The sequence below is a fragment of the Chlamydotis macqueenii genome, chromosome 6, assembly GCF_036417535.1.
Source record: "Chlamydotis macqueenii isolate bChlMac1 chromosome 6, bChlMac1.mat, whole genome shotgun sequence".
NCBI classification, from domain to species: Eukaryota; Metazoa; Chordata; class Aves; order Otidiformes; family Otididae; genus Chlamydotis; species Chlamydotis macqueenii.
In genome coordinates, this window is record NC_141561.1 from 26237858 (window position 1) to 26259140 (window position 21283).

A 21283-nucleotide genomic window follows, 5' to 3' on the forward strand; every position below is an offset into this window, starting at 1 on the left:
TTCCTCACTGGGCAGAGCCCAGCCGCAGCAAGCAGCTCCAGGCCATCTTCTGAGCTCTCCCTGTGCATGAACCTCCCTGGGGAGATCCATGAGCACCCCTCATCCTTCAGCTGAGCATTTACCGACATGCTGCTGCCTACAAGGCACGAATGAGCGCATGTAGTGTTAATAGCTCTCACCAACTTTGTGCTCTTTTGTCGGATCCTATTTTCATGGTGCAGATCCCATTTGCAATATAAGCTCTTTCAGCTTTCGGGGACAGCTTTTTGGGAGAGATGCATTTTTTTTTTAATCCGTATGTATGAATAAAATCTGAGACAGCTGCATTCTGGGCCCTGGAGAAGACAAATCCTATAAGACAATCATCTCCTCCCTCATCTTTGCTATCTTTGGCTACCTGAACAATCATGACTGAAGCAGTGAAAATGCTGCTACATCTCCCTTCAGATTCTTTTCAGTATCTCTAGCTCTGCCCCTGATGGTGATTCTCAAAGCATCCAATTCCCACTGGATTCCACAGGAAACAAAGGTTCTCAGCCTTTTGCAGGTAAGCCCTTGTGCCATTCGGTGACCTACTTCTTTAACACCTCTCTTTCCATGATGGTGTGGCTGTCACGCCTGCTTGTACTTATGCAAAAGCCCTGTTCTAATACAGAGAAAAAAGGATGCAGCATGCAAAGGCAAACTATTGACAGCAACATCTTTGAAAATACAGTCGTTCTTGGCTCTGTGCATAAGCATACGTATCACCATTCCTCTCCATTCTAGTAAGCCGAGATATTTCTTACCTACTAAATATTTAAGGCTGAGGGACACCGGCATTTGTGGCAGTTGTTAGTGTACCATCGGGAGAGACGATGTACTGTCCTAACCAGTATGGGTGCATGGTCTTTGGAAAGCAAACATCCGGAAGTGCGTGAAGTGAGAGTGGTGCGGTTTGAAGAACAGACTACAGTCAGAAATTGGTGTCTCCGAATTTGCTGTTTGGACTAGGCTGGAAAAACAAGCGCAGAAGTGGCCCTCCTGAAGACTTGCCTGGAGATTTGCTTCTGGGTGATAGGGTCCACATCTCCCTGTAGCCCCCCAAGCCCTTTTCCCTTGTCACCCTTAAGCTTACAGCTCGTCCCCCGAAAGGAAGAAGGTAACTCCACTTAGGCACGTGCGCGGCCTCCTTCATACCTCCGCCTGAGGCGGCTTCGATACCGCCAGGCCTCGCCAAAGCCAGGAAGAGGGAGAAGCCCCCCTCCGCCTCCCCCTCCGCCGCCCCGGCAGTGCCCTGCCGCCCCGGCTGCTGCCGCCCGCCGCTGGGTGGCGCTGCGGCGCCGGCGGGGGCGCGCTCCGGCGGGCGGGGGCGGGGCTGGGGGTCGCGGGGCTGAGGATTTGGATGGACTGGTAGAACAGTGGGTACTGGTGATCATTTTTTAATTAGTCATTCGGATAGGGGCATAGAAGCCCGGAGCGACGGGGGCTGGAAGGGCCCCCAGAGGCGGTTCAATCCCTCCCCGGCCCCACTCGGGTCAGCCCGAGCCGGCCGCTCGCCCCCCGCCCGGTCCGGCTGCTCGCATCCTCCGGGGCGGGCCCGCCGCAGCCTCTGCGGGCAGCCTGCGCCGGCCTTCGGAGGCTGTCCCGCCGGGCTGACAGGGCATTTCTCGTGTTGAAATGTTTCAGACAGCGTTCCTGAAACGTGTTGCTTTCAAAGGTCAGAGGAGCGTCAGATGGAAGAGGACGCTCACGCCCTGAAAAGCACGGCCGTGGCTCGCTCAGGGCTGGTGAGTGATACAGGAAAGCTGTACTACAGAGTGCTTTTAAAATTGGATGTGGTACACTCATTCAACAACTCTTTACGTACATGAGTCAAGCAGGGGACAGTTCCTTTACTGGATATTCTCGCCCTTCCCAGCAGCTCAAAATGATCTTTAAGTGAGATGCAGTTTCTGCTGGTTAGCAGGCTGTTACCCTGTCATTCGGTCACTGTGGCTACTGAGTAACTTCAGCATGCCTGGGAGAGCTCTAGAAATGTGAAGATAAGATTTCATAACACCAGCATCAAGTCCTGTAAGCTCACCAGTCGCATGACATTCTATTTCTTTTTTTCCTCTAAAGATCTCACAAAAATTTGAGAAATATACTCTCTCCCTCAACCAAACTAGCAGAACAGTTACTTAGTCTACCACTACAAAAAAAAGTGGATGGTTCCCAACCTGTCCAAAAGCCCTTAATTTTCTTTTTTGATCCACCTTACACCATTTTATGTTGGGGGCATCTGTTCCTGATTTACACCAACAGCCCACCAGGCGGATCAGACCCCCTGATCCCACAAGAGAGGCTGTGGCATGGCTGTGTCCAGCCACAGCTGCCCTAACGCACACAGTCAAGTGGATCTGATTTCTTTGTTTTACTGGGCAGGATAATAAAGCTTTCCTGAACAACAGTATTTAAAGCAAATGAACTATGCAAAATCTCTTCCCTCAACTGCTATTACACAGCTTGCAACCTTTCATTCAGGAGATTAAGTTTGCATCTCTTCACATTATCTCTTTGTAATTGGAAAACTTTCGTTTTGACAGAGACAATGTGGCAGCCTCCCTGCGAGCCTCGCTACAAGCTAGCGCTGAGTGCCATCTGGAGAACCAAAGCTGAAGTCAAGCAACAACATCCTGTCATATTTTATCTGGAACTTCGCGACAGAACAACTAATAACATCTTAAGCTTCATTTGTCTGACTCGCTCGTGCTCTTGGCAGAGGTCATAACCAGTCGTGGCTTTGCTGATTTGCTGCATCAAGATTAATTAGGTTACAGTGCTCACTGAGAGAGCCTCTCATAATGACATAAAAGCCTCCGGCTTTAACTTCACTCATTGTGTCAAAGTAAAGTTTAAAGCTCATAAAACTTGCACCTGTATCATCTTCCCAGTCATAATCTTTAACATCTATTAACGGCGCTTATTCAGCTTGACGGAGCTATCGGCTCCTTAACTTCATTTTTCCCTTCCTTCTTTAGAAGTACTGTTGGTAAGAAGTGCGGCTTATGGCATGAGAACACACGCCTGACGTTGCAGACACAGATTTCCAAGTCCAGCCTCTTTGCTTTTTGCATTCTTTACAGCAACAAGAATGCCCAAATTGACTCGGTGTGGTTTGCAAGTGAACACACTGAAGCTGCCTCCCGCCTGCCTCTGAAGAAAACTTGGCGTAGGTGACCTTTTTTCCATGCTTATTGGAAATCTGTCCTTTTACCAGACACTTTCACAGTTTGTCTTACTGAATGAGTCAGTTTTTAAAATCTGAGTAAAATTGAGAAAACCGTTGTATAAGGTTAAAATTAGGGCAATTCTCAGGGTAAAAGCCAGGGCACATCTTAACGGCTCTTAATTAAAGTGAGAAATCAGCAGGAAAGAAGATTTCTTTCTGCACAGAGGGGAAAAAAGAGAAGTAAGGTTTAACAGTTTCCTGCTCAAATGTTGTAAAACATGTCAGCAGGGGGCTGTGGCAGTAAGAAGAATTGTGCTTTCTCACAGCAGGAAAGTGGCACTTCACTAGACTGGCTACATTGATTATCAAGATGAGGCCGTCTTAAAGAGCAAGCACAGCACTTAAATGTATTATAATGTGTGAAAGAATCATGATTAAAAAAGACAGCACTGTGTATTTGCTCTAAGACTTTCCACCTGCTACTGCTTGCAGGGGCAGTGGCAGTGGTGAGTGTGGGCTCATGCAACTTTCTTTTTTGCTCTTGTCTGATGAAAATATCGGCTGATTCCTAGGGACGGTTGTCAATTTTGCACTGCACTTTATGGAGAGCCTGGATTTTGTTGGACGTTAATGTCAGATCACCTATGTTTGAGAAAGACACTAGAAGTGTGTGAAAATGAGGGTTAAATAAGTATTTATTTATTTAATTAATTCTTCCTATGTCCTGCTGTTATTTAATATTCTTGCACTTCCTATTTATTTATTTATTCCTTATGCTTTTTTTTTTTTGCATAAAGAAAACACTACAAAATTCTGGAACTTCTAGTGCTCTTATTTGAGATAAAGGCTTTGAATTACATTAAATTATGAATTCCAGTTTAGAGCATTGTAAACAACACAGCTCCTTTAGACTTGCCTGATTCCTCTTGATAGAGCTCTACCAAATTTTCTTACTATTTCTGTCTTATTTAATGTATTTTGTGTGTTATTAAAAAGTAGATATTTTTTTTGAGCAATGCACATCCATTCCAGTGTCATAAAGTGGAACATGTGCTGTTCACCCCCAGGAGCATTTCCAGTTGGGAGCTGTATCTTTCTGAACATGGATGTACATCAATGGTTGTGACAAACCCTGTGAATGAGTCTGATATGATAATGGACAGATGTGAAGAAATTAGACCTGGAATATTGTGTTCATATTGAGATACTTAATTAACTGAAGAGACTGGATATTTAACAGGGAAAAGTTACTACATGATTAATGATCTGGATGGATTGCTTTCAGAAAGGAGATTAACCTAGGCAAAATATGTAGTTGACAACGCAGTGTTTAAGGAGATTATAGCCGTCTGAGTCAACAGATATTTGAGGGGGTTCAGATCTCCAACACACTATGCATGTACATACATTTATTGCTTTACCATCTTCATTTTAGATTCCTTGTGATAACAAAGTTAATCGTGTGCATAAATATGTGCAGCACTACAGCCTAATGATGGAGAGAAATTAGTTAGCATGTCATACACTCCTCCAATTAAGAAGCAGAAATTAAAGGAAAGAAAATTAAGACTGAAAATCAAAAGAGCCCTTGTCACAGATGTCAGACTATGAAATATTTTCAGTTGAGTTTCATTGTTTGAATCTTAAAACCAAAACAAAGCAACCAAATTATTAATAAAAACAGAACAGCAACCAACACGCCCTAAATGGGTGAGGCATTCTCTGACTGTAACCTCTGCATCCACCTATGTGTCTCCGGACTGATGTCTCGCACTGATCAGAACAAAAGCAGTATCTTATTATATATGCTTGATAGGAGCTACAGGTACAGATCATTTTGTCTTTTAGGAACACCCAGACGGTGTTACGTGGCCACAGGGCAGTGCAGCAGGTAGCACTTCTGATTTGGGAACTTGGCATGAACTAGTAATCCTCACTGTCCCTAGCTTGAAGTATTTTTTATTATTATTTGATTTGGGAAATTGAAAATTCTGAGACTGCTCTCTTGGGACAGAAAAATGAGCTGAGACAGTGCACCATGGACAAATAAATATACCCTTATTTGCATACGCACAGCAATATCAATGAAGCATCATAAAAGAAAAAAAAAAACAACCCCCCAAAAAACTTGGCAGTTGTATCTTATCTAGTGGATTTTGTAAAGTGGAATTTTAAATATAAACCAACATAAACCAAAACTGCATGCAGCTCTAATTTTGAAATTATGCTTTCAGAAGACATGCATACTTCATTTCCTATTTTTCTTACAATGCTCAGCTGAAATACAAGCTTTAAAACTGCTTACCCCTGGGAAAAGGGTGTTGCCTAAATTTTCTTACCACATTAGAGGGATTTGTTATGACAAAACATAGCGGACGCTGGGTGAGACTGCTGCCCATCGCTCACGTCCGCTTCCAGCACGGGAGTGCTGCGAGGACCATGTGTCACAGCTGCTTTGTCCTATGAGGTAGCTTAAAGAGGGACATAATCCAGCCATAAATTCAGAACAAAGAATCCCCTGCTGTAGAGGAACGCTGCTGGATGTAAATGTACCACAGTCAATCTGTGCAGAGACATAAAAGGGTGTTTGAAAAGGGAGAGCAGGACTGAGGTGCAGTGGGATTACGCTGTACCTCGTCTCCGCTGCTGTGTGGGCACCAGGACGCTCCTGCTATCAGCACACATGGGACTGCGCCCTCACACATCCCGCTCAGAGCTGCCCGCTGCTCTCCCGTGAGGGCAAAAGTGACCACGTGAGGGAACAGTCTTCTGAAAGACTAAAGATCTGGAGACAGAGAGGCTCTTACTCCATCTGCCTTTTCCCTTGAGTTCTCACGTTACACAGGAACAACTCTTCCCATCATTTATGCAGCATATGCCACTGACGTGTGCCGAACCTCCGCTCTTTCAGTAACGTCTTTGTAACTCCCAGGTTTTCAGTAGTGTGGATAGGGAAATTTATTTTGGCCCGATAAATCTGTAGTGAAGCTGAGTTCTTTACATCATTGTCCTTCATGGTGGAGGGTTAGTTATTGATTCAGTTTTAATGTACATTTTAGATTAAAAAAAGCTCCACAAACATTAAGAAGGTGTCAGTGATTACAATCTGGATACCACAACGTGGATCCAGAGAGTAGTAGCTGTTACTGTTTAGCAGAGGGTGATAAAAATAGAACTGAGAAGTGGAGCTGTGAATTAGGCTTCAGGATTTGGGGATGGAGATCAGCAGGTTCCCTCCAAGGCAGCTGTAGCCACGGCTGTTTCTTGTTTTGCTAAGTTGCTTCTCCACCGTTGGAGATGGGTGCTGAAGAGGCATCGCCAGCACCCAGCTTTTCTGTCAACAGTGGAGCTGTCGCTAGTGTTGTGCAAACTTGACTTGACCTCTGAGCACACTAAATCATGTTTGTTCTGCCTTGATAATTTTCAGTGTATTTATCTGCCTTCTAAAGTCTGTGTGGATTGCATTTTGTTGAGGGATATCTCTGAAAGCAGGAGTGACAAGGAATTACTGAACAACACACAGTTCAGTGCCAGAGCAAGAGAGGCCCTCGTGGTTCCCCCTGAATTCACGGCATGCTCATAAAAGTTAGATTAATATTGGAGTTTCGTGCTTCTTATAGGACTTAATTCTGACTGCAGTGAGTTTTCTAAGCCCGCTCAGCTGACACCATTATATGCTGAAGAACATATTAACAATCTATTTAAAGGCAACACATTTTATTTGCAAATGTATTTATTCCATAGTCTGTTGATACAGTTTAGCTTCTTGTCAGCAGTGTCCAGAGTTCAGTGTTTTCCCACAGTCAGTGAGTGCAAGCTTTCCTTTAGCTAGCATGTTGCAGAGGTAGGCTCTGTTAAAAAAGGTCAGTGCTCCCATTGCCTAAGTAAGGAGAGGCAGTTCAAATTGCTAACAGTGCCAGAAATATAGAGATATATCTGCTGCATATCTTCTCCTGTAGGATTTTAAAGAGATCTGAAACAAGCACCAGCTAAGCCAGCCCCTCTCTGTTGCTTGGAGGGAATGTGATGTCTCCATCTGTTTTTATGTTCCAAGCAGAGTGCTGCAGCCCACGAGACTGATCTGACTCAGGTCCAGTGGCTTAAACAGGAGAGCCAGGCGCTTGGTGAACGGAGGCATTTTTTAGCTCCTGGCATTTCTAATAAAGATCCAACTGTTTCAAAACCTCTTGCAGAGGTTTTGTCTTTGGAGGAGAATTTTTCTTTACCTCTGCTGTAGATCAGCTGCCAGCCAGATTCTAGGCCTGTGAGGAGGCAGAGTTCAGTTGGGCTGTTCATGATACGGAAAGCCATTGGCAAGGTAGTGGCACCAAGGAGCCCGTTGGGAGCTGGGGCACAGCACCCCGCTCTTCCCGTGTAGTCAACGGTCGCTCTTATCAGGCGCCAGCATTAGTTCCTATATTTTGCAGTGCAATATGCTGCATTAGCAAGGGCCTTCCTCTGAGCAGCTGGAGGGAGAAGGAAAGGGCTTTTTATCTTTGTTTCTACCTCGTGATTAATTTAAAAGTAATCCTCATCCTCTTTTAACCTTCAGTTCCTTTTAGCTGTTCTCCCTCTCCAGCATTAGTTGACAAGTCCTAGAAGTAAAGGCAAAGACCATCACGCTGGTGGTCTTTCTGCCTGCAAGAGAGGAGGCAGGAGAGAGAGGCAGGTCTGAAGTTTTCACTGGTTCTCCTTTCATTTTCTCTTGCACTGAGGAAGAAGATTCGGAAGACTAAACCGAATGAATCTCTCTTAGGGGTAAACGGAGGAATTAGATCATAGGTAAATCCACACTAGACCCACTTAAATGCCCTTTATGTTAAGAAATAAAGTTGCAGCCTGCTGCTTAAAGCTTTGTCTGTGATTGCTTTCATTCCCCTGCGTGTCCCTCTAACACAAGAGCGCACTGACAAAAATATGGAAGGAAGCCACATATTTTGCCTTCAAAAGGCAAGTGTAAATGTTGCCGTAGCAACGTAGGAAAGCAGAATGCTACTTTATAAAGGTGGTGGTGGGGAAATGAGGGAGGGGCAATTAGGGGTTTACGAAACACACAAAAAATGACAGTTCTAGGATGAGTAAATGAACAGAAATTTGCCAGGTGACGTCTTCAGCTAGTTGCAGGGAAGTTTGTTTCTGAAACACAAGCAATTCCAGTGACCTAGGTAATATATCTAAACAAATCAGAACCTTTTCTCCTGTGTCTTACATGATAGAAAACTTGACAAACCAGTGGTCAGACCCTAAGCTTACTCAGGTCTATTATTGGAAAAAGACACTACTGACTCACCGTATCCTTTGGTTTTATAAGCAGCTTGTGACATCCCACAGCACCATCAGATTTGAACGATTCCACTGCAATGGCTAGATATTTGATATTATACAGAGAGAGAACTAGTGGGGCAGATATGTATCTCACACTAGACTCTCTGGTTGTGAAGCCTTTTCTTTTGCTTATGCCTTCTCTGGTGATGTAAAAGATGGCCCATTCCGGTGTCCCAAAGGCTGAATTTTTAGTTGTTTCTTCAGGGAATTGAATAAAAATGGTTTCAGTAAGAAAAAGGAAAACCAGGATGGAATAATTAAATAAATACACTTGTAACAACATTAAAAATATTCCTTGACAATTTTGGTCTCATCCAGTAAGTAAAAGCTGTGTTTATGTCCAAAATACAGTTCAAATTATCTTACTACTTTAAACGTTTTGTGTACATCAGTTTGTGTATCAGGGCTCAGTGGACTTGGGAAGCTGCTGTCGACAAACCCGAGGAGACAGGAAAGAGCCCACGGCCCTTTGGCGACGGACAGATTCAGTCACTTAAATGCTGAGGCCAAAGCTGAAACCTGGACAGAGTCTGCTTCACAGAACCATGTGAATGCAGTTGGAAACTTTTTTTTCATTTTATCTTGTCATTTAAAAATATCATCCATCTGAGGATGATTGACTTCCAGGACTTTATATAACATGCAAAGTACTGTGAAGGGAATATTTTAAATGTATCTGCAGTTTGCTTTAGTACCACAGAGTGAGAAGGATGTCTTAATTAGCTTGCTTTCCCTCATTCCTGCAGCCTGTACTACAGATACAGATAATACAATTCAAGAGGGAACAGAAGGTTGCATTTTCATTTGGAGTTGGCAAGTGGCACATCATTTCCAGATTTATGAAGGTGAAAAGCTGTATAAAAATAGAAAAATTTCTGTCTGCCGTATTTACAAGAATAAAATACCGTTGCTAAAGGCCTTGAAAACAAAGAGAAAGAAATGTCTATGTAAATAAATCTTTCAGGCAGCTTTTGTATCTGCCTGTATTTCTGTTTTTCTGATGGATTTCTGCAGGTCATAGATCCTTTTAAACCAACAGTCATAAAAGCATCTGAAAGACCCATGAGAATCTCTCTAGACCCTCCTTCTTCTCATCCTCTGCAAAGGCTAGTCTCCCCCAAAACAACAGATAATCATAAAGGTGGGGAAACAATGTTGCCAGCAGCCGGAACAACTCCCCTTTTCCGCCCTCACTCTTTCCAAGTCTTGGCTTAAGGTGGTGGTGGCTGAAGATCAAAAAGGTAATACTGAAGCAAAACTAACAGAATGAAAGTCAAGTGCAAAAAGTAATAGGAGAGCAGTCTGCTCAGTCCCTTTTATAAACATGATGATAGCGGTAAAACTACACATTGTGTAAGAAGTCAGCAGCTCTGTTCACCTGGCAGGAAAGGGTTGTCACCAGGTTCCCTACAAAGTAAAAAAATTACATTCTGCCTCTTTTTTTCCCTATATAAACAAATTCATTTTTCACTAGCAGTAAAATAGATTGAGGGAATTAATTTTTACTTAATTGTTGTCTAGTGTGGCCAGATGCCAGTTTGTAAGCCTGTCCTTGACCACAATCACAAAATAGGCATTGGTATCACATCGATCGGCCGTGAGTCTAGCCACAGCACCCTTTGCCATGCTCAGTGGTACTGAATGAAAACAAGCTGTGGTCTCCTGGGGAGCACGCAGACCCGGTGACGGGACGCGTGCTGCAGCTCTAAGGCAATTTTTATATCAGAGTGCAGCCCTGGAAAGCCTTTTGCTTCTGAAGTCACCCTGTCACAACAATGTTGGTGGGTGTCCAGGTCAGTCCTCATTGAGTTCTTGCACACAGAAATAAACTGTAACCAGTACTCTCTCTCAGCGGGACATTCCTGGTTCTGAACACCGATTTGTAGTTCTTTTTAATGGGAAACCTTGCTCACGTTTGAAACCTTTGCCAGCCCCTTTGGGTAAGTGCAGATCTGGAGCATCTTGGGTTGGTCCCTGCTCAGGTAAATGAGAAATGATGCCTCATAGCCATGGGGTGAGGCTTTCTGACACTTTAACATGTAGAAAAAACAAAAGCACAACATAAGAAGAAGTGAAAAACAAAACAACCTCCTGTTGCTCTCTCTGCTCTAGCTTCAGATTTCCATTTAAATATTGAGCAAGGCTGTGGATACATTGTTTACTATGACCTATTTAGTTCCCCAGATTTTACAGTTTTGAACTTTGAATTTATAAATTTCAACCAGGATTTGTATAATTTTATTCTTAATTCTGAATCTTGTGCAGGGAAACACATTATTTTAAAAGCTCTTTAAAACAAAGGAGTTTTTTTAAGAGCACCAGAAATGGAAGCACACCAATCTAAGGGTTTTGTTAAGAACAGCACGTTGGGTTCCCAGCCCACAGCCATGTGCAGCGAGGTCTCTGTGGCAGGTAGGTAAGGGTTGCTATCAGAAATCACAGCTGTATGCATGCATGTTTATGACTTCGGAAACATGGCCATGTTGAGGGAAAATGTCTTTTCAAGAAACTAATTTTAAAAATATTTTTTAAATTGCTAAGAAAACTAATCTTAGCAGCAAAATTGTGAGGCTGAAACTGAGAAAGAAAAGCAAAATTGCTACATGCAGCCTCCTGCGGAGGGGTAAATCCTCAGGCAAATGTATTTTAACGCTGCTTGTTGCTTGTGGCAAATGAGTGCCGTGGCCACTCCAGCAGACACTGCTGCCTGTGCTCCGGTCCTCCCAGCTGCCACGTGGTCCCACAGTCCATCTGGAGCATCAGCGCAGCACGGAGTGGGACAAAACCCCTGCGAGCCTTGTATGAAGCAGAGGGACAGAGCGCTGGAGGAATTACTGCAGTGTTTGCAGCTGGGCAGCTCCTGCGGCCGCCAGCCAGCCTCGCTGGGCTGAATGAGTGAGAGAAAACCCTCTCCTGCCCCATTAGCTACATGAGTCTTAATTGCTTTCTCTTGTAGAGATACCAAATATCTTTGTAAACAGCGTGTTCAGATTGTTACATGCAAACATACATGTGATGCCTTTATGAAATATGCAAAATATGATGCGCTGGGCTATGATCTGATCTGCGTGAGTATTTGAAAGCCTTTTCCACGCTTTGGTTCGGGTGCTGAACATTTCTGACAGTTTGTTTGAGGTAAACAGAGCCAGTCTGTCAGCATGATTCACTACCAGCACATCTGATAAGTATGACTTAACTTGCAGCAGGCTTCTATGTTTTTAAAGCACTTGCCTGCTTTGCAGTTAGCAAATTACTGTGGGGCAAAGCAAACACAAAAGGAGATAACAAAAGGAATGATGGATTTGATCACATTGCAGAGGAAGCGGGATGATGAAGAGATTGCCTTACCTAGCTCAGACACCTGGAGAGCAGAGAGTGTGTCTCAGCTGCCTCAGAAGAAGTGTGATCCAGAAGCCCCATGCTGTGCACAGGCACTGTAACAAGAGGCTGTCATCACATACTGTCCCACATTCCCTTTTATATGGATTTCCCTGATTAAGTTTCTGTTTTGACAGCTTTTGAACAGTAACACCTTTCTCTCTTTGCCTCTGAATTTCCTCCCTCGAAAGGTGCAAATTACGGTTTTACTGTGGCCTGTTAGAGGTGCAAATAAGCACAACATAGCCAAACTGGCACAGTCTTGAAGTAGTAGAATACCGGGGTTGAATCCTGCTGAAAGGTAATATATATATATTGATGAGCTAGGGCTAAATGGTGGGAAATACATGTGTGAATTTTGTCAGGTAATGTGAAGTTCTGCATTTGCACAGCCTGGGAACTTGGTAATGCCAAGGACGGGGAGGGCCCAAGCAACTTAAGGATGGTTAAAGTCTGGGAATGAAACCACCTTTGATGGCAATTGCTATGAGCAAATAATGTTTGTGTCCTTGCTTCACTCGGCTAGGGACAAGTAAACACTTGGCAGTGTAAAAGGTGTAACTCATTACTTGCTTCTGAACTTACTTTGACTTCTCATTCTTAGTATTACAGAAATCTTGTGTCTGATTCATGCGGCACCACTTGTACCTGCTGTTATACGGAACAGAAAACCACTTCCTTGATCGCAGCTTGTCACTGGCTGTTTTTCACACACACTTAAAAACTATCATCACACTTGCAACTTCTGGGTGCTAAACATAGAAAAAGAGAAGCAAGAACCACATTTTTTTTCTGTGTTTTCTTTAAAGACTATCATGGAACTAGGCTAAAAGCAATTTATGAGTTTGTGTGGCTTTGTTTTTATATCTTCACATTATCAAAATTAAATCAATACTGGTTAGAATTCAATAAGAATCCATACATTCTGATCTGCACTAATTTAGAGACAATCCAATACAACACATTCAGTTACACACCATACATGCTATTTTCACTTGCATGAAGACAGAAAAAAAATTAGCATTCTTGATAAAACTCTTGATGTTTAGCTGCAAGTGAAAGGAAGCATTTGGTTTGGACTGAAAGGAACACCCTCCCTTCCATTTCCACAGCAAGAACAGCAAGAGTTTATTTGGTTACAGAGTTAAAAGGGCTGTTTCACCTGCATCTTGAAAAAGTAGAGCCTTTTTGTAATGTGCTTGCTGACAGAGCTGAAGGGAGGCTGGTTGAAAAGGAAAGCTACTAAATGGATCTTTTAATGTTTTTCAAATCAATGGAGTATGCACTTTACCTTGATTTTCATTGGAAAGTATAACATCTTATCAGAACACCTGAAAGAATTGTAAAAACTGTATGAAAATGGACAAAATTGCAGGCACATGAACCCTTCTTTTGGTTTAGTTGAACCTCATGCTTGTGTACTTGACCACAGTTGCATTTTCACTTGCTATTTTTGGTTGGTCTAACAAAAGATACTGCCTCTGCCTGCAAACAAACCCTGCTTCTCCTGAATTAGCAGACTATCACAGCTGATTGTGACACCATCACTACTACAGGAGTTTTCTTACAGGGCTACAAAGTCCTTTCTGTGGCATCGGGGTGTCATTTTTCCCTGCCTAGAGTGGGAAGTCCGCAGGGTTGAGGCTGAGCTAAATATATGCAGCTGCCTGTTAAGCTTCCAGCATAACCACACAGGAGAGTCTTTGCAAGCAAAGGCTGCTGCTTGAAGCTTAGGAAAATAGAGCTGTGAGTGGAGAAAAAAAAGCCCACATCATGTATTTCAAAAGTTCCTTCCCATTTCTAGTATATACATGACATACAAGATATATTAGGTTTTCTTTTAAGAGAAGGATGTTTTTACCATTTACAGTCACAAATATAATCCAGCCACAATTTATTGCTATTTAATTCCGCCATTTAATTCAGCCTTTTGCAACAATTCTGGGTACTCCTATATCCAGTTATTTCAGTGAGATATGAGCTTCAGGGGTTAACTGGGATCCTTTAGATATTTTTAAGATTCACACTTCTTTTTTTCTTAAAAATGTTCAATGGAAAAACAAACACCAGGCTATGTTTAAAATTCAGGTTTCAAAATCCAAATAATGTAAAGTCAATGAAATTAAAAGTTAGCATTTTAACACTGTATATTTTGTTTTATCAATTTAAGATTACTGTAGCAGAAGTGAATTACAAAAGCATAACTCCCTCTGCAGACACATGCTTCCATACATGTGTGATGCAGCCAAGTGAACAGCTTGCAGTAGAAAGCCTCAAATATCCCAAATCTTTTGAATTAACAAAGGATTACTTCTGTTTGATTGTTTTTCTTTTCCCTCCCTTGCTTTGTAAACTTCATCTCATCACTTTGCACAGATTAGATACAAGTGGGGCAAAATAGTTGGTGGTTTTGCTAAGGATGCATTTCTGTGAGGAGAGAGTCCCAGCTGACATGCTTTCATAGACAAGAGAGAAATTCTGCTGGATCGCCTGGCTTGGAAACTGATATTTAATTTTTCTCTTTTTTTTTTTCCTTTTAAGTCTGTCTTGAGTAAGCTACTTCTGCAGCCTGACACACACTTTCAGTGCCACCAGGTTACAGAGCATCATGTGACATAATACATTTTGACACATCCAGATGTAACGCGATGCACATGTCACAAGAAATAAAGCAAAGTGGAGGCATTTAATTTTTCTTCTCCTCAGTGGACTTGTAAATATCCACAGGTGGTTGAGTCTTTCCTCATGTGTGCCCCCATTCCCACCAAGGGAATCACGTAGCTGAAGGCAGCCACGAGCAGTGGCAGGCTGTAGGACATCTTGTGTGACTGCTGTGTTTTTACAGGAATAACATTTGTACAGCCCAGCAAGCCCTGTCACGTGTATTTGACTGGGTGTCACACAGCTGTACCCAGTGCTTTAGACCGAGGTTGCATCAGCTTTCTTCCTCCGTGTTCCTGACACAGACGGGCCACGTCCACGCTGATTTTAAGCTCCCCTCGGCAGACAGCTGTGACTGCAGTGAGGCCAAGCAGGCACGGCTACGGCTGGCATCCAGTGGTCAAGTTGCCACTGCCCTTGCTGGGTGCAGCAACACCTTTGGGCACATCGGTGGCTCTGTCAGAGTTGTCCTGAGGGTTACTGGCATGGGGGCAGGGAGGGAGGCATGGGGCAGGCACAACTTAGTTGCTTTCCCGTCTATGCTGCCCCAGGCAATAAAGATGCAGTCTCAGCAGCACGTGTCACTTCCTAATGTGTAGCAAAAGCAACAGGAGTGTGTTAAGATGGAAAAACCTCCAGGTATTTTTTTCCTTCAGGTACCAAGCATTACTTAAAGCTGAGAGCCAGAGGTGAGAAGTGCCAGGTAGATGCACTGCAGTACAAAAAGTGAGGCGAAATAAACCTTTGTCAGCATTTCAGACTGGTTACTGACTTTGCAAGTGCTGGCAATATAAAAGAAATCCTACTGTAAAGATTGAATTTGCTAGATTTGTTTCTTACTGAACACAGTAACATTTTGAGGGGAGGGAGGAGCTTTTTTTTTTCAGCTTTTAATGCAGATAGCACAACTAACAGCATGACTGTTATCCAAATTATTTACTGCACTTTGCTTTCCCCAACTGAGATAAAGTTGAGTTTATCAGCAAGTGAAGCTGACAATTTTTGTTCTTAGTCAGACAGCTGCACCAGAGCAGAACACGGTGGGAAAGCAGTCCCTGCTGCAGCTCCGTGCTTCTTCCAGTCCTCTCCAGTCCAACCTCAGTAGACCCCTTCCATGCAGGCCAACTTGTCATACTTTCAACTTAAGAATGTTTAGGTGCAATAACAAAGACTGTTGCTTTTTTTCAGACTGAAGATTTCCTGCTCATGTTGCCTGAGCAATGCCATCCTACAGCTTTCTGCTGCCAATGCAAGCAGGCAGTGCTGCGTGGACAGACACCAAGAGAGTTTAATTCATGAGACAGATACCATGCCTGAATCATATGGAAATTATTTTTTTAGGTGGTGGTTTTGTTGTTTTCTTTGTTTTAAAGGCAGGGAAAAGGCAAACCTTAACTACTATACAATGAATGACATTTATTCAGTTGTGCAAATGTAAGAGGGATTTCTTAAATTGCAATAAGTGATACTTCAGCACTGTATTCCAGATCCATTTTCATTAAATTTTAGCTTTTATCCTTCAGCAATGTCAGTCACTTAAACTGGAGAGAAAGGGTAGGATTTTCACTGGACTAAGATGCCAAGTTGTTGTGATTCCAGGTTGAGAGTTGAGGATTGTACATTATTTCATGTCAAACAGTTTAGGGACTTTGAAACTTTTTTTGAAGTCTTTTCTTCTCTCTTCGATTCTGTATAGAGAATCTTGTTATTTTTTTGAATTTTTTTTTTAAAGCTCTGTTTTCCTGGGAGTTGCCTGGGTGGCTGATTTCCAGATAAATTTGCTTTTAACCAAGATTTTTAATCACCTACTGTAAAGATGTCAAACCATAGTGATTCAGAACAGAAGACAGTTACCCCAACCACTTCCATCAAACAGGTTTTAATATTTTTCTTGGAAGCATAAATCACTTGATCTGGTTGGTCTTTGTACATTTGGGGAAAAAAAAGATTTCACGTGCATATATATACATGTATCAGTGTAAGCGGACATCGTGCTGTGTGTGTTTGCCTGTTCCTAAACAAAGGACATTGTGGTGAGGTTAATGGACTCTGAGTCCTTCCCTCAGAGGTTATCAGCTCCACTTCAGGTATTTGAGTTGCGAGGAAGAGATACGATGCTCTTCTCTTGAGAGCTCAGACTGCAGCTCACCACTCCTGCTGATTTGTGGTGCCAAGCTTATCTGTACACATCAACTCATCTGGATGGGCACAGTGAGGCTACAAAACAGCCACTTCTGAATTTCTCAGTGTTGGCAGGTTTGCGTACGCACAAATGTACATGCTCGCAAAATAAGCCCTAATGTGGTTAGGATAACCTTTAAGGAGAGGCACAGGGAATCTTTGTCAGTCATTTCCATATTCTTCTGCCTCTAGTCTGCTGTTGATTTGAGCTGGGTAAACAGTTTTATTCTACATAAGTAAATGTTTCAAAGGTACTGCAGGGGAAGGAAGAAAAAAATAAAAGCTTCGAAGATAATTTTCATAAATAATTCAAACCAGCCCAACCAATTCCATGAAAAAAGAAAACTAGTCAATAGAAATACTATAATCAGTATGAAAGCCTGACGAATGACGAGTAGGCACTGGAAAACATACCCAGCTAAATAAAGGCTTTGGAAAGAAAGTTTTGGAAACACCCAAACCAAGGAAAATTCCTCTAGAAAGAATTTTCTTTTTACACAGGAAGTAATATTAGCCTGTAAATCTCTGCTTTGCTCTCAGAGATGTTTCCCATATGGATTTGAAGACATTTTAATTTCCATATGTCCTGAGATAATTCATCAGCCTCTGATCCTGCAGCAATCCAGGATATCAGATACAACGCAGCCAAATGTTAGATGGGATGTTTATACATTTCAGTCTTGTGAAATGCTTCAAGGGAATTTTTTTTTCTGACAATTCAAATGTATTCCTTTGCTCCCAATGTATTTCCATTCAATTTAGTGAACCAACTTCTTTCTGCATTAAAGTCTTTTCTACATTACTCAAGGAAACACTTCAAAGCTCATAAATGCAATTTTATGAAATTTGTTCTTTTAAAAGTATGTCAACCTTTGGCAGGAAATTTATTAGCTTACATTATCTTGGACATTTTTGTGGAAAGTTGTATTTTGTATGATGAAACGTGAACACCAGTGCTACAATCTTCAGTCGTAAGGAAGATGATTTTCACAAGATTTTAAAAGAAATCAATGCCTGCCAAATTTTAAATGAAACAACTAATTCACTGTGCTTGATCTATAGATCTATTATGAATTGGTAAATTATTTCGAACAAACCTGCAAAAACACTCATGAAAAAAAATGTAAACATAAAAAGATGTGCAGTTGCAGTTCATAAAATGAAAAAGACGTTCTCTTCTTTCAAAAAGAAAAGTTTCTGGGCTGATACCAGGTTTGTAATTTGGTAACAGATCTGAGTTATTCCTAGGACTTTATGTTAGGAAAAGTGTTTTATATTTTGATGAACAGTGGCACAGCTGTTGAGATAAAAAAGTAAAAATCTTCCAGATCTAACTTTGGTAGTTTGTCCAATAGGAATCAGAAAGATGGGATGGAAGTCAAGCAATCTTAGGATATGTGCCATCATCTGAGACCTCTTGATAGTTGGATGAGAGAATGAGTTAGCAGAGGATACTGGGGAAAAGGTGGCGTTTAAACAAATGGAGACAAATGATTGCTGTGATCATAGTTTTCCAGCTGTAGAATTCTACTGGTTGGCACATGGTGTAAAAAGATGGATTTGGATTTTGAACATCCGAAATCAAAGCAAACTCAAAGATAAGAATTAATATTAAGACACCTATACAGCATAGGTGTTTTTCCACACTGAAATCTGGAGCAAGCTTTTACTTTCACCAGAGCTCTTTTCAGGAATGTAAGACTCATCCTCATGCAGTAGGACATTCACAGTCATGAAGAAATCAGCACAAAACCTAATAATTAAATGGACATAATTCATACATTTAAACCAAACAGTGTCAAATTTCTCCACTAACCAAGGAGTGACCTTCTCACCAATCTGTGCTCTTTTAGAAGGAATCAGGCCATGTCCAAATTATTCCTGGAACCTTTGCCTGCTTCATATGCTGCTTTATAGTCTGAAAGGAGCCTGTCATTTCCATTGCCTTTTTATTTAGCTAGTCATTGAGAAAATGAGAGCAGTAACTCTGAAAAGAATAATTTCATTTTTCAGTCATTGATCCAATTATTAGTTTATTTTCTGCTCTTGAACTTCGGATGTCTTTTAATAATATATGTTTTTTAAAGGAGGGATGCTGTGAATGTACTGGTCCCAGTGCAGATTCCTCTTCAAGCACGGGGAAGCCTCAGGGGCGTAAATGGCAAAGAGTTCTGCTTATAGAAGCATCTGTTTTCTCCACAGATTCCGAAGGCAGTTCTGACGGTGGCCCTGGAGCTGCCCTTGGGCCTGTTGTGTGACTAAGCTGCAGATGGTTGTCTGGACTCCTTTAGCCTTCCAGTTACAATTTCTGTTAGTGTATCCCCAGATTCTGAGGCACTGAAACACTTTAGAAAAGAAGATATGGTTCAATTTGCTTTCAAGATATGTATTTTGTTAAAACAAATAAATAAACTAAAGGTTGCAGTCATATTTTTCTTAACAGGATTTCACTGAGGCCAAAGGAGGTACAGCCACATTTAGCACATGGAAGAGACGACATCAACAGGGAAAGTGAAGCCATGTTCACGTTCAAGTTCTGTGTGTTTCCCTCTGGGTCAGATATGTGATATGCCCTGTCCAAACTGCTGTGCAGAGGAGTTGGGGTACTTGTGGCTCATGCATAGTAGCTAGTGGTACCTCTGCAATTCCATGGTCAAGACTGTGGTAAAAGCTGCAGAAAAGGAGCAGTTCAACTTGACAGAAGATAGCTGAACTTTTTAAAAATCTCAGGAAATGTTTGAGTTTTTTGTCATGCTTCGAATTGCAACACTAGGGTGGCTGTTCAGGAAGAAGCTCAACACATTTGTTACACCATTGTGCACTCCGCTGATAAATACGCAGAGAGATGTGATCTATTTAATCTGTGCGGGCATTCAAACCTTGTGTAATACCTGATAGAAATAACTGGGCTGAATAAAGATTAATTATTAGTACTGCAGGAAAATAAAGCAACTCTCACAGCAGCTGTTGTAGTCTTGGTAGTAAAAGCAGGACAGTTTGTGCAGATGCTCCAGTCTTGGGAGCCACAGAGGCAGATGTATCCAAGGAAACACCAATAGATGGTTTTGCATATTTTCTTCTCACTAATCACAACTGCAGTGGCACTTGATTTTCTGTCCATCACCCTTTTCTTTCATCATTGTTTCCCGTCACCATCACCCAGCTTCTCCTTTCTATTAGCTGGCAACACTGTATAGCGTAGTTGTGCTGACATATATCCATGTCGTTCAAAAAAGTGAATCTTGTTAATGAATCTTTCTTCCTGTGATTAGAAGACCAGCAGTTCCACTATCTTCTGTACTGGGTTCTTATCTCAGCTAAAGAAATAGGTTGGGGCACTTGTTGTGGTTTGCCAAAACAAGTAGGACAGAAGCAGCTTGTTCTTGCTGAAACAGAAAGAAAAGAAGTCTCCACTGATTTATAGAGATGGCATTTGTTTCACAGGTCTGGGCAGAGGTATCTGTATCAAGAGACTCCAAATGGTGGTGTGTGTTGGTCTGGAAATGTATATATGAATGATTATTAATTTCTTTAACATAGGAAGTTAATAGGTGTATTATCTTCTGGTAAGCAGACAGGGGGCAATTAAATAATCAGTGAAATATAATTCCCTGTTGGAGCAAGACTTAATTAATTCTTCTTATCTACAGTAACTGATAACTCATGAAAATTATGTATCGTCAGACCTATTCTGCCCTCTTATGCTGATACAGCTTCTCATGATTTTCCATTTGAAAGCATCTCAGAAAAAGTGTATTTCAAGAGATGCTTGAAGATGATGACCTAAGTAAACTCCAACCTCCAGCAAAGGGAGGAATTGTAAAAACAAGAAGCACATGGAAGAATTCACAACAAGAGAACAGTAGGAGAGTAGGAAGTGGGGTAGGAAGAGCAGAAGGAGGAAGATTAGGAGGAGGGAGGACAGCTGATCCTTGCCAGTGGGTAGAAACGCTTGCCACACTTGTGATGACTTCTCACATACTCTGTGTTCTATTTGCACATTTTGTAAATAGAAACAGCATTTAACTGATTTACGGGAAAACATTAAAGAAAAAAGTTCCTGATCTCCACTTTCTTTTTTTGAGGTGTATTTTCAAAACAGATTATACAAGTTTTAACACCAATGCCTGCCACCACAGTATACAGAAAAGTAGAGTAAGTAGTGTACTAAGTAACATGACTAATATCTACCACATGCTGTTCATTTTTTTTTCATTCTCTGCCTAATGGAAAAAAATGAATACTTGGGAGTTTTCTTTTTCCTTTTTTTTTCTTTTTAAATAAAACAATTACATCCTACTGCATCTGTATGACAGGAGACAGGCCACAGAGCTGCACTTTTCACTTGAGAGGAGGGCAGGGATGTCTGCAGTGTCAGTTCTGCTTGGCACGGATTTGTTCTCTAATCTGGGATTACTCCAGAGCAGCTCTGGCTTCTGCATCGGTGAACTTTTGCCCTACAGTAGGGATTTCTGCTGTCAGCCTCAAACCTCTTCCTGAGTTTTACAGAGAGGAAGGGAAGGTGGAAAGAGTGTGATGGGCTTA